Raw genomic sequence first — 14,919 nt, forward strand, 5'->3', positions numbered from 1 at the left:
TATAGTTTCATACCAAACTCTATACCAATGTTATAGTTTCATACCAAACTCTATACCAATGTTATAGTTTCATATCAAACTCTATACCAATGTTATAGTTTCATATCAAACTCTATACCAATGTTATAGTTTCATATCAAACTCTATACCAATGTTATAGTTTCATATCAAACTCTATACCAATGTTATAGTTTCATATCAAACTCTATACCAATGTTATAGTTTCATATCAAACTCTATACCAATGTTATAGTTTCATATCAAACTCTATACCAATGTTATAGTTTCATATCAAACTCTATACCAATGTTATAGTTTCATATCAAACTCTATACCAATGCTATAGTTTCATACCAAACTCTATACCAATGTTATAGTTTCATACCAAACTCTATACCAATGTTATAGTTTCATATCAAACTCTATACCAATGTTATAGTTTCATTCCAAACTCTATATCAATGTTATAGTTTCATATCAAACTGTATATCAATGTTATAGTTTCATATCAAACTGTATACCAATGTTATAGTTTCATATCAAACTCTATATCAATGTTATAGTTTCATATCAAACTCTATACCAATGTTATAGTTTCATACCAAACTCTATATCAATGTTATAGTTTCATATCAAACTCTATATCAATGTTATAGTTTCATATCAAACTCTATACCAATGTTATAGTTTCATACCAAACTCTATACCAATGTTATAGTTTCATACAAAACTCTTATATTAATGTTATAGTTTCATATCAAACTCTATACCAATGTTATAGTTTCATATCAAACTCTATATCAATGTTATAGTTTCATACCAAACTCTATATCAATGTTATAGTTTCATATCAAACTCTATACCAATGTTATAGTTTCATATCAAACTCTATACCAATGTTATAGTTTCATATCAAACTCTATACCAATGTTATAGTTTCATACCAAACTCTATATCAATGTTATAGTTTCATATCAAACTCTATACCAATGTTATAGTTTCATATCAAACTTTATACCAATGTTATAGTTTCATTCCAAACTCTATATCAATGTTATAGTTTCATATCAAACTGTATATCAGTGTTATAGTTTCATATCAACCAGTATACCAATGTTATAGTTTCATATCAAACTCTATAACAATGTTATAGTTTCATATCAAACTATACCAATGTTATAGTTTCATATCAAACTCTATACCAATGTTATAGTTTCATATCAAACTCTATATCAATGTTATAGTTTCATATCAAACTCTATACCAATGTTATAGTTTCATATCAAACTCTATATCAATGTTATAGTTTCATACCAAACTCTATACCAATGTTATAGTTTCATACCAAACTCTATACCAATGTTATAGTTTCATATCAAACTCTATACCAATGTTATAGTTTCATACCAAACTCTATACCAATGTTATAGTTTCATACCAAACTCTATATCAATGTTATAGTTTCATATCAAACTCTATACCAATGTTATAGTTTCATATCAAACTCTATAACAATGTTATAGTTTCATATCAAACTCTATAACAATGTTATAGTTTCATATCAAACTATACCAATGTTATAGTTTCATACCAAACTATACCAATGTTATAGTTTCATACTAAACTCTATACCAATGTTATAGTTTCATACCAAACTCTATACCAATGTTTTAGTTTCATATCAAATTCTATACGAATGTTATAGTTTCATATCAAACTCTATACCAATGTTATAGTTTCATACCAAACTCTATACCATTGTTATAGTTTCATACCAAACTCTATACCAATGTTATAGTTTCATATCAAACTCTATACCAATGTTATAGTTTCATATCAAACTCTATACCAATGTTATAGTTTCATATCAAACTCTATACCAATGTTATAGTTTCATATCAAACTATACCAATGTTATAGTTTCATACCAAACTCTATACCAATGTTATAGTTTCATACCAAACTCTATACCAATGTTATAGTTTCATACCAAACTCTATACCAATGTTATAGTTTCATACCAAACTCTATATTAATGTTATAGTTTCATATCAAACTCTATACCAATGTTATAGTTTCATACCAATCTCTATACCAATGTTATAGTTTCAAACCAAACTCTATACCACTTGACAATAAAACATGACTACCAAATTATATTTCTTCTTCTTAACAGCACCTGCAACGCCACCTGGTAACGTACGAGTTCAACCTGTAAGTTCTCGAGCATTAAAAGTGTCATGGAAGGTAAGATTTTTGTTTTCATTACTTTTCAGTTTCGAATCACAGTAAAACATACGAAAGTATAAGTTAACTTTGACTTTTAACTTCATTTACAACGTTTGTACGAAAATAATATATTCCATTAGCCATACTAAACATAATTTAAATATGACGTTTAGCTTATTAACGGTTTTTGTAGTTCGTACGTTCCGTTTTTCCAGACTCCAGCATTTCTAGATGACCACACAGTTGTAGAGGGCTATTATCTTGATATAAAAAAAGTTAGTGGTCCATCAGAAACTTACATTTACAAAACTTTGGCTTCTCAAGGACCAGTGCAAGAACAGGTCTATGAGCTGACGTCATTGAAACGTGCTACCAAGTACGCCATTCACATACAAGCTTTACAACAGTGCTGGAACAGGCCCTGCCTCGAACGACGTTATTGGTCTGACCCTGGAATATGGTAAAATTATGTATTTTATTCCAAGAAATTTCAGCATTCAAGAAGAAAATCGATAAAATTACATTATATTAGCCAGGATCCACGTTACATATGTAGCAATTATAATTAAAATTAATAAATTAGATTTACTCTAAAATATTCAGTCATTTTTACACATTGTGTAGTGCTTGTTGTTTATGTGTTATATTAAACTCTATATAGACGTTGTACCAGTTTATTATTACTTGTTTATGTGTTATAGTAAACTATATAGACATCGTCTCAGTTTAGTATTACTTGGTATACCTGTATGTTACAGTAACTATCCTATCTACATTTGTTTTCACTTGATATATTTATGACATTACACTGTAGATACAGTGTAAAAAATACTGTGTTAACTCCTAATGTTAACTTCTGCTCTTATGTATTAATTTTAATTTCATCCATTATGGATACAAACTCAGAGCTTTGTACAAATACCCTATCAATCTATCATGTTTGTTCATGTTCGTTAAATCATGTTCCAAGTTGATTATAAGCTAGAACTGTAATATCAAAATTACTACTTTACCTACTTATCAATATAAAATAAAAGGATAAATGTAAAAACAAATGATTATATATAAATTGTACAACAGTTGAGTTACGTGTGAACATTTGGAACAACTTTAGGTCCAAACAGCTTTTTGAGTAGTTAAGAGCATGGGGGTCTTTAACTAAGACTTACCTTGATATGGAGGTCATGGTCTGAAGACTCTGTGGTCATGATTATTAAATATTGTGACCTGTGGTCTCAGAATATGAACAAATCGATGACTGGCAGGAGTTACGTAGTGGACGGTTGGATATCTGTTTGTTTGTAGAATTCCTTGTTGTAGTGAAAATAGTTTGATTGTAGACAAATTGTTCTTACTAAGTCTAAGGAATTCTCTCCTCAACAGGGGTGGTCAGAAGCGTTGTGGTTACTCTTCATCCTCTCACGGTTTTAGTTTAGAGAGAAAAGTCTAATGAATTCTCTCCCCAACAGGGGTGGTCAGGGGCGTTGTGGTTCCTCTTCATCCTCTCACGGTTTTAGTTTAGAGAGAAAAGTCTAAGGAATTCTCTCCCCAACAGGGGTGGTCAGGGGCGTTGTGGTTCCTCTTCGTCCTCTCACGGTTTTACTTTAGAGAGAAAAGTCTAAGGAATTCTCTCCCCAACAGGGGTGGTCAGGAGCGTTGTGGTTCCTCTTCATCCTCTCAAGGTTTTAGTTTAGAGAGAAAAGTCTAATGAATTCTCTCCCCAACAGGGGTGGTCAGGAGCGTTGTGGTTCCTCTTCGTCCTCTCACGGTTTTAGTTTAGAGAGAAAAGTCTAAGGAATTCTCTCCCCAACAGGGGTGGTCAGGGATGCCAGTGGTTCCTCTTCTGCCCTCCTCACTTGCTTTTACTTTTAGAGAGAAAAGTCTAAGGAATTCTCTCCCCAACAGGGGTGGTCAGGAGCGTTGTGGTTCCTCTTCGTCCTCTCAAGCCTTTTAGTTTAGAGAAAAGTCTAAGAATTCTCTCCCCAACAGGGCTGTCAGAGCGTTGTAGGTTTCCTCTTCTGTCCTCCTCAATGTTTTAGTTTAGAGAGAAAGTCCAAGGAATTCTCTCCCAACAGGGGTGGTCAGGGGGCGTGGTTCCCTCTCTGTCCCTCCTCACGGTTTTAGTTTAGAGAGAAAAGTCTAAGGAATTCTCTCCCAACAGGGTGGTCAGGGTATGTTGTGGTTCCTCTCTTCATCCCTCTCACTGTTTTTGTTTGCTTTAGAGAGAAAAGTCTAAGAATTCTCTCCCAACAGGGGTGGTCAGGGCGTTGTGGTTCCTCTTCTCATCCCTCCTCAACGGTTTTAGTTTAGAGAGAAAAGTCTAAGAAATTCTCCTTCAACAGGGTTGGTCAGGGCTGCCAGTGGTTCCTCTTCTGTCCTCTCACGGTTTTACTTTAGAGAGAAAAGTCTAAATTCTCCTCCCAACAGGGGTGGTCAGGAGCAGCTGTGGTTCCTCTTCATCCCTCCTCAAGGTTTTAGCTTAGAGAGAAAAGTCTAAGAATTTCTCTCTCCCAACAGGGGTCAGGAGCGTGCCAGGGTTCCTCTTTCAGTCCCTCCTCACGGGTTTTAGTTTAGAGAGAAAGTCTAAGGAATTCTCTCTCCCAACAGGGGTGGTCAGGGCTGTGGTTCCTCTTCATTCCTCCTCACTTGCCTTTTAGTTTAGAGAGAAAAGTCTAAGGAATTCTCTCCCAACAGGGGTGGTCAGGGGCTGTGGTTCCCTCTTCATCCCTCTCACCTTAGTTTAGAGAGAAAAGTCTAATGAATTCTCTCCCAACAGGGGTGGTCAGGGGCTGCCAGGTTCCTCTTCATCCCTCTCACTGGTTTCACTTTAGAGAGAAAAGTCTAAGGAATTCCCTCCCAACATGGGTGGTCAGGAGCGCTTGTGGTTCCTCTTCATCCCTCCTCAAGGTTTTAGTTTAGAGAGAAAAGTCTAAGGACCTCTCCCAACAGGGGCTGTCAGGAGCTTGTGGTTCCTCTTCTGTCCTCCTCATGGTTTTAGTTTAGAGAGAAAAGTCTAAGGAATTCTCTCCCAACAGGGGTGGTCAGGGCGTTGTGGTTCCTCTTCTGTCCCCCTCACGGTTTTAGTTTAGAGAGAAAAGTCAAGGAATTCCTCTCTCCAACAGGGGTGGTCAGGGCGCCAGGGTTCCTCTTCATCCTCTCACGGTTTTTTAGTTTAGAGAGAAAAGTCTAAGGAATTCTCTCCCCAACAGGGGTGGTCAGGGGCTTGTGGTTCCTCTTCTGTCCTCTTACATGGAAGTTTATTTACTTTAATGGAAGTTTTCTTGTTATTTGATTTGTTTAAGGTGGGACATTGCAGAGATGATGGGTGAGAAAGGGTGGCGAGACAAATGTGGTACAAGAGAATTAGGCCAGGCCAGAGCTCGCAATCCGGAAGGCCGACGAGACATCAACTCAAAACGTCACGATTCAGGGCCGGGCAAGAATATTGCCTTGGCTGGAATCTAAAGATCTAAGGCCTGAGACTTGGATGTGGGAGGAAACCGTAGTACCCCGAGAAAATCCACTTTCACAGCCAGGGCCAATAAAATGCTGTGACTGTGCCCGGAAGCAATCTGTAAGGAGAAAGGTACATAGATCGACAACTGTTAAGATGAAATAGATACGTATCAAACAACACAGATTAGTGTTAGAGGAGGCTTGGCTCGTGTTGAGAGAGGATGAAGGTAGGTTCAAGAGGACCGTCATTGGTAAACTTGCTTGATGTGATCATTGTCAACCTCTTGTTGAATAATGGTCTCAGGTGTCTGGGAGAATGTATGGACGATGGAACAGGTAGAGTTGGCTGGATTTTGCTTTTTAACATCTAAAAATATACCATGGTTAACTGATTGTTATTGAATGCTTTGACAACCGATTCAGTGAGTCGTGTAAGGTGATCTATTGTTTGTCTATTTTTCCTGGAAGCGTTTTGAGATTCGAGTAGGATGTTATTTATTTCACATAAATGAAGAAGGCAATTTGATATTATTTTCTCCACCAGTTTGTGAAGACAATATACTGATGGGACAGAAGATGTCAGGGTTAGTCCTGTTTCTTTAGAATCCTGGTGATAACAGCTTTTTTTTTCCAAGTGTTGGAGTAATAACCTGTCATTAGTGAGAGATTCCTGATGTTTGTGAGATGTTGTAATAGGAGACTGGAGCCTTTTTTTAGAATAATATTTGTATTTGATGCTGTCCGGTGAAGTGTTTTAATGTTCATTTTGAGTTCAGTGGTTGTGAAATACTTCTATTAATTGAACCAAAATGACTGTTTAGTGTGAATTGTGATGTGAAACAAGAATGATTTGTATGTATGTAGTTGTTAACATGTTGTGTGTCAAAGTCGGCAGAGTTTAGGTCACTGAAGGAGGACTCGTAATAGTCGGGGCCCGACATGGCCAAGTTTGTTAAGACGTTCGACTCATAATCCAGCGGTTGCAGATTCGAATCCCCATAACACCAAACATGCTCGCCCTTTCAGCCGTGAAGGTGTTATAATGTGACGGTCAATCCCACTATTCGCTGGTAAAAGAGTAGCATAAGAGGTGGGTGGTGATGACTAGCTGCCTTCCCTCTAGTCTTACACTGCTAAATTAGGGACGGCTAGCACAGATAGCCCTAGTGTAGCTTTATGCGGAAATCCAAAACAAGACACAGTGGGATATCTGCTGCTCACCGACAGAAATCGAATCCCTGACTTTAGCGTTTTAACTCCGAAAACGTAACACTCTCCCAGCTGGAAGTCAACTGAACTCACTGGTATTTTAAATGTAATGAAAGATTTGTAGGACTATAGAAGGTCAAAGGTACTGGAAACAGGACGTTGGGAGATTTTAAAACACCTTAATAAAGAAAACAAATACTTTAAGTGTATATATACATAATTATTGTAAAACACCTTAATAAAGAAAACAAATACTTTAAGTGTATATATAAATAATTATTGTAAAACACCTTAATAAAGAAAACAAATACTTTAAGTGTATATATACATAATTATTGTAAAACACCTTAATAAAGAAAACAAATACTTTTAAGTGTATATATAAATAATTATTGTAAAACACCTTAATAAAGAAAACAAATACTTTAAGTGTATATATAAATAATTATGGTAAAACATCTTAATAAAGAAAACAAATACTTTAAGTGTATATATAAATAATTATGGTAAAGCACCTTAATAAATAAAACAAATACTTTAAGTGTATATATAAATAATTATGGTAAAACATCTTAATAAAGAAAACAAATACTTTAAATGTATAAATAAATAATTATGGTAAAACACCTTAATAAAGAAAACAAATACTTTAAGTGTATATATAAATAATTATTGTAAAACACCTTAATAAAGAAAACAAATACTTTAAGTGTATATATAAATAATTACTGTAAAACACCTTAATAAAGAAAACAAATACTTTAAGTGTATATATAAATAATTATGGTAAAACACCTTAATAAAGAAAACAAATACTTTAAGTGTATATATAAATAATTATGGTAAAACATCTTAATAAAGAAAACAAATACTTTAAGTGTATATATAAATAATTATGGTAAAACACCTTAATAAAGAAAACAAATACTTTAAGTGTATATATAAATAATTATGGTAAAACATCTTAATAAAGAAAACAAATACTTTAAGTGTATATATAAATAATTATGGTAAAACACTTAATAAATAAAACAAATACTTTAAGTGTATATATAAATAATTATGGTAAAACACCTTATTAAAGAAAACAAATATTCTAAGTGTATATATAAATAATTATTCTAAAACACCATAATAAAGAAAACAAATACTTTAAGTGTATATATAAATAATTATGGTAAAACACCTTAATAAAGAAAACAAATACTTTAAGTGTATATATAAATAATTACTGTAAAACACCTTAATAAAGAAAACAAATACTTTAAGTGTATATATAAATAATTATGGTAAAACATCTTAATAAAGAAAACAAATACTTTAAGTGTATATATAAATAATTATGGTAAAGCACCTTAATAAATAAAACAAATACTTTAAGTGTATATATAAATAATTATGGTAAAACACCTTAATAAAGAAAACAAATACTTTAAGTGTATATATAAATAATTATTCTAAAACACCATAATAAAGAAAACAAATACTTTAAGTGTATATATAAATAATTATGGTAAAACACCTTAATAAAGAAAACAAATACTTTAAGTGTATATATAAATAATTACTGTAAAACACCTTAATAAAGAAAACAAATACTTTAAGTGTATATATAAATAATTATGGTAAAACACCTTAATAAAGAAAACAAATACTTTAAGTGTATATATAAATAATTATGGTAAAACATCTTAATAAAGAAAACAAATACTTTAAGTGTATATATAAATAATTATGGTAAAGCACCTTAATAAATAAAACAAATACTTTAAGTGTATATATAAATAATTATGGTAAAACACCTTATTAAAGAAAACAAATATTTTAAGTGTATATATAAATAATTATTGTAAAACACCTTAATAAAGAAAACAAATACTTTAAGTGTATATATAAATAATTATTCTAAAACACCATAATAAAGAAAACAAATACTTTAAGTGTATATATAAATAATTATGGTAAAACATCTTAATAAAGAAAACAAATACTTTAAGTGTATATATAAATAATTACTGTAAAACACCTTAATAAAGAAAACAAATACTTTAAGTGTATATATAAATAATTATTGTAAAACATCTTAATAAAGAAAACAAATACTTTAAATGTATATATATATAATTATGGTAAAACACCTTAATAAAGAAAACAAATACTTTAAGTGTATATATAAATAATTATGGTAAAGCACCTTAATAAAGAAAACAAATACTTTAAATGTATATATAAATAATTATGGTAAAGCACCTTAATAAATAAAACAAATACTTTAAGTGTATATATAAATAATTATTGTAAAACACCTTAATAAAGAAAACAAATAGTTTAAGTGTATATATAAATAATTATTGTAAAACACCTTAATAAAGAGAACAAATACTTTAAGTGTATATATAAATAATTATTGTAAAACATGTTAATAAACAAAACAAATACTTTAAATGTATATATAAATAATTGTAAAACACCTTAATAAAGAAAACAAATACTTTAAGTGTATATATAAATAATTATTGTAAAACACCTTAATAAAGAAAACAAATATTTTTAGTGTATATATAAATAATTATTGTAAAACACTTTAATAAAGAAAACAAATACCTTAAGTGTATATATAAATAATTATTGTAAAACACCTTAATAAAGAAAACAAATACTTAAAGTGTATATATAAATAATTGTGGTAAAACACCTTAATAAAGATAACAAATACTTTAAGTGTATATATAAATAATTATTGTAAAACACCTTAATAAAGAAAACAAATACTTTAAGTGTATATATAAATAATTATTGTAAAACACCTTAATAAAGAAAACAAATACTTTAAGTGTATATATACATAATTATTGTAAAACACCTTAATAAAGAAAACAAATACTTTTAAGTGTATATATAAATAATTATTGTAAAACACCTTAATAAAGAAAACAAATACTTTAAGTGTATATATAAATAATTATGGTAAAACATCTTAATAAAGAAAACAAATACTTTAAGTGTATATATAAATAATTATGGTAAAACACCTTAATAAAGAAAACAAATACTTTAAGTGTATATATAAATAATTATGGTAAAACATCTTAATAAAGAAAACAAATACTTTAAATGTATAAATAAATAATTATGGTAAAACACCTTAATAAAGAAAACAAATACTTTAAGTGTATATATAAATAATTATTGTAAAACACCTTAATAAAGAAAACAAATACTTTAAGTGTATATATAAATAATTACTGTAAAACACCTTAATAAAGAAAACAAATACTTTAAGTGTATATATAAATAATTATGGTAAAACACCTTAATAAAGAAAACAAATACTTTAAGTGTATATATAAATAATTATGGTAAAACATCTTAATAAAGAAAACAAATACTTTAAGTGTATATATAAATAATTATGGTAAAACACCTTAATAAAGAAAACAAATACTTTAAGTGTATATATAAATAATTATGGTAAAACATCTTAATAAAGAAAACAAATACTTTAAGTGTATATATAAATAATTATGGTAAAGCACCTTAATAAATAAAACAAATACTTTAAGTGTATATATAAATAATTATGGTAAAACACCTTATTAAAGAAAACAAATATTTTAAGTGTATATATAAATAATTATTGTAAAACACCTTAATAAAGAAAACAAATACTTTAAGTGTATATATAAATAATTATTCTAAAACACCATAATAAAGAAAACAAATACTTTAAGTGTATATATAAATAATTATGGTAAAACATCTTAATAAAGAAAACAAATACTTTAAGTGTATATATAAATAATTATTGTAAAACATGTTAATAAAGAAAACAAATACTTTAAATGTATATATAAATAATTGTAAAACACCTTAATAAAGAAAACAAATACTTTAAGTGTATATATAAATAATTATTGTAAAACACCTTAATAAAGAAAACAAATATTTTTAGTGTATATATAAATAATTATTGTAAAACACTTTAATAAAGAAAACAAATACCTTAAGTGTATATATAAATAATTATGGTAAAGCACCTTAATAAAGAAAACAAATACTTAAAGTGTATATATAAATAATTGTGGTAAAACACCTTAATAAAGATAACAAATACTTTAAGTGTATATATACATAATTATTGTAAAACACCTTAATAAAGAAAACAAATACTTTAAGTGTATATATAAATAATTATTGTAAAACACCTTAATAAAGAAAACAAATACTTTAAGTGTATATATACATAATTATTGTAAAACACCTTAATAAAGAAAACAAATACTTTTAAGTGTATATATAAATAATTATTGTAAAACACCTTAATAAAGAAAACAAATACTTTAAGTGTATATATAAATAATTATGGTAAAACATCTTAATAAAGAAAACAAATACTTTAAGTGTATATATAAATAATTATGGTAAAGCACCTTAATAAATAAAACAAATACTTTAAGTGTATATATAAATAATTATGGTAAAACATCTTAATAAAGAAAACAAATACTTTAAATGTATAAATAAATAATTATGGTAAAACACCTTAATAAAGAAAACAAATACTTTAAGTGTATATATAAATAATTATTGTAAAACACCTTAATAAAGAAAACAAATACTTTAAGTGTATATATAAATAATTACTGTAAAACACCTTAATAAAGAAAACAAATACTTTAAGTGTATATATAAATAATTATGGTAAAACACCTTAATAAAGAAAACAAATACTTTAAGTGTATATATAAATAATTATGGTAAAACATCTTAATAAAGAAAACAAATACTTTAAGTGTATATATAAATAATTATGGTAAAACACCTTAATAAAGAAAACAAATACTTTAAGTGTATATATAAATAATTATGGTAAAACATCTTAATAAAGAAAACAAATACTTTAAGTGTATATATAAATAATTATGGTAAAGCACCTTAATAAATAAAACAAATACTTTAAGTGTATATATAAATAATTATGGTAAAACACCTTATTAAAGAAAACAAATATTTTAAGTGTATATATAAATAATTATTGTAAAACACCTTAATAAAGAAAACAAATACTTTAAGTGTATATATAAATAATTATTCTAAAACACCATAATAAAGAAAACAAATACTTTAAGTGTATATATAAATAATTATGGTAAAACATCTTAATAAAGAAAACAAATACTTTAAATGTATAAATAAATAATTATGGTAAAACACCTTAATAAAGAAAACAAATACTTTAAGTGTATATATAAATAATTACTGTAAAACACCTTAATAAAGAAAACAAATACTTTAAGTGTATATATAAATAATTATGGTAAAACACCTTAATAAAGAAAACAAATACTTTAAGTGTATATATAAATAATTATGGTAAAACATCTTAATAAAGAAAACAAATACTTTAAGTGTATATATAAATAATTATGGTAAAACACCTTAATAAATAAAACAAATACTTTAAGTGTATATATAAATAATTATGGTAAAACACCTTATTAAAGAAAACAAATATTTTAAGTGTATATATAAATAATTATTGTAAAACACCTTAATAAAGAAAACAAATACTTTAAGTGTATATATAAATAATTATTCTAAAACACCATAATAAAGAAAACAAATACTTTAAGTGTATATATAAATAATTATGGTAAAACATCTTAATAAAGAAAACAAATACTTTAAGTGTATATATAAATAATTACTGTAAAACACCTTAATAAAGAAAACAAATACTTTAAGTGTATATATAAATAATTATTGTAAAACATCTTAATAAAGAAAACAAATACTTTAAATGTATATATATATAATTATGGTAAAACACCTTAATAAAGAAAACAAATACTTTAAGTGTATATATAAATAATTATTGTAAAACACCTTAATAAAGAAAACAAATAGTTTAAGTGTATATATAAATAATTATTGTAAAACACCTTAATAAAGAGAACAAATACTTTAAGTGTATATATAAATAATTATTGTAAAACATGTTAATAAAGAAAACAAATACTTTAAATGTATATATAAATAATTGTAAAACACCTTAATAAAGAAAACAAATACTTTAAGTGTATATATAAATAATTATTGTAAAACACCTTAATAAAGAAAACAAATATTTTTAGTGTATATATAAATAATTATTGTAAAACACTTTAATAAAGAAAACAAATACCTTAAGTGTATATATAAATAATTATTGTAAAACACCTTAATAAAGAAAACAAATACTTAAAGTGTATATATAAATAATTGTGGTAAAACACCTTAATAAAGATAACAAATACTTTAAGTGTATATATAAATAATTATTGTAAAACACCTTAATAAAGAAAACAAATACTTTAAGTGTATATATAAATAATTATTGTAAAACACCTTAATAAAGAAAACAAATACTTTAAGTGTATATATAAATAATTATTGTAAAACACCTTAATAAAGAAAACAAATACTTTAAGTGTATATATAAATAATTATTGTAAAACACCTTAATAAAGAAAACAAATACTTTAAGTGTATATATAAATAATTATTGTAAAACACCTTAATAAAGAAAACAAATACTTTAAGTGTATATATAAATAATTATTGTAAAACACTTTAATAAAGAAAACAAATACCTTAAGTGTATATATAAATAATTATTGTAAAACACCTTAATAAAGAAAACAAATACTTTAAGTGTATATATAAATAATTATGGTAAAACACCTTAATAAAGAAAACAAATACTTTAAGTGTATATATAAATAATTGTGGTAAAACACCTTAATAAAGAAAACAAATACTTTAAGTGTATATATAAATAATTATTGTAAAACACCTTAATAAAGAAAACAAATACTTTAAGTGTATATATATATAATTATTGTAAAACACTTTAATAAAGAAAACAAATACCTTAAGTGTATATATAAATAATTATTGTAAAACACCTTAATAAAGAAAACAAATACTTTAAGTGTATATATAAATAATTATGGTAAAACACCTTAATAAAGAAAACAAATACTTTAAGTGTATATATAAATAATTGTGGTAAAACACCTTAATAAAGATAACAAATACTTTAAGTGTATATATAAATAATTATTGTAAAACACCTTAATAAAGAAAACAAATACTTTAAGTGTATATATAAATAATTATTGTAAAACACCTTAATAAAGAAAACAAATACTTTAAGTGTATATATAAATAATTATTGTAAAACACCTTAATAAAGAAAACAAATACTTTAAGTGTATATATAAATAATTATGGTAAAACACCTTAATAAAGAAAACAAATACTTTAAGTGTATATATAAATAATTATGGTAAAACACCTTAATAAAGAAAACAAATACTTTAAGTGTATATATAAATAATTATGGTAAAACACCTTAATAAAGAAAACAAACACTTTAAGTGTATATATAAAAAATTATTGTAAAACACCTTAATAAAGAAAACAAATACCTTAAGTGTATATATAAATAATTATTGTAAAACACCTTAATAAAGAAAACAAATACTTTAAGTGTATATATAAATAATTATGGTAAAACACCTTAATAAAGAAAACAAATACTTTAAGTGTATATATAAATAATTATTGTAAAACACCTTAATAAAGAAAACAAATATTTTAAGTGTATATATAAATAATTATTGTAAAACACCTTAATAAAGAAAACAAATATTTTAAGTGTATATATAAATAATTATTGTAAAACACCTTAATAAAGAAAACAAATACTTTAAGTGTATATATAAATAATTATTGTAAAACATCTTAATAAAGAAAACAAATACTTTAAGTGTATATATAAATAATTATGGTGAAACACCTTAATAACGAAAACAAATACTTTAAGTGTACATATAAATAATTATGGTAAAACACCTTAATGAAGAAAACAAATACTTTAAGTGTATATATAAATAATTATGGTAAAACACCTTAATAAAGAAAACAAATACTTTAAGTGTATATATAAATAATTATTGTAAAACACCTTAATAAAGAAAA

General features: G+C 26.2%; 1 protein-coding gene across 1 annotated transcript in view; it reads left to right on the top strand.

Moving 5' to 3' along the window:
* Window positions 1-2,181: 2,181 nt before the first annotated feature.
* The window catches only part of LOC143246803 (uncharacterized), a 34,475-nt gene continuing 21,737 nt past the window's right edge, over window positions 2,182-14,919 (top strand). Inside the window, exons 1-2 of the mRNA XM_076493963.1 lie at window positions 2,182-2,247; window positions 2,445-2,689. The gene's annotated coding sequence lies outside the window, so the exon portion shown is untranslated. The remainder of the gene's footprint in view (window positions 2,248-2,444; window positions 2,690-14,919) is intronic.

The sequence above is a fragment of the Tachypleus tridentatus genome, chromosome 3 (assembly GCF_004210375.1).
Source record: "Tachypleus tridentatus isolate NWPU-2018 chromosome 3, ASM421037v1, whole genome shotgun sequence".
In the NCBI taxonomy this organism is placed as follows: domain Eukaryota; kingdom Metazoa; phylum Arthropoda; class Merostomata; order Xiphosura; family Limulidae; genus Tachypleus; species Tachypleus tridentatus.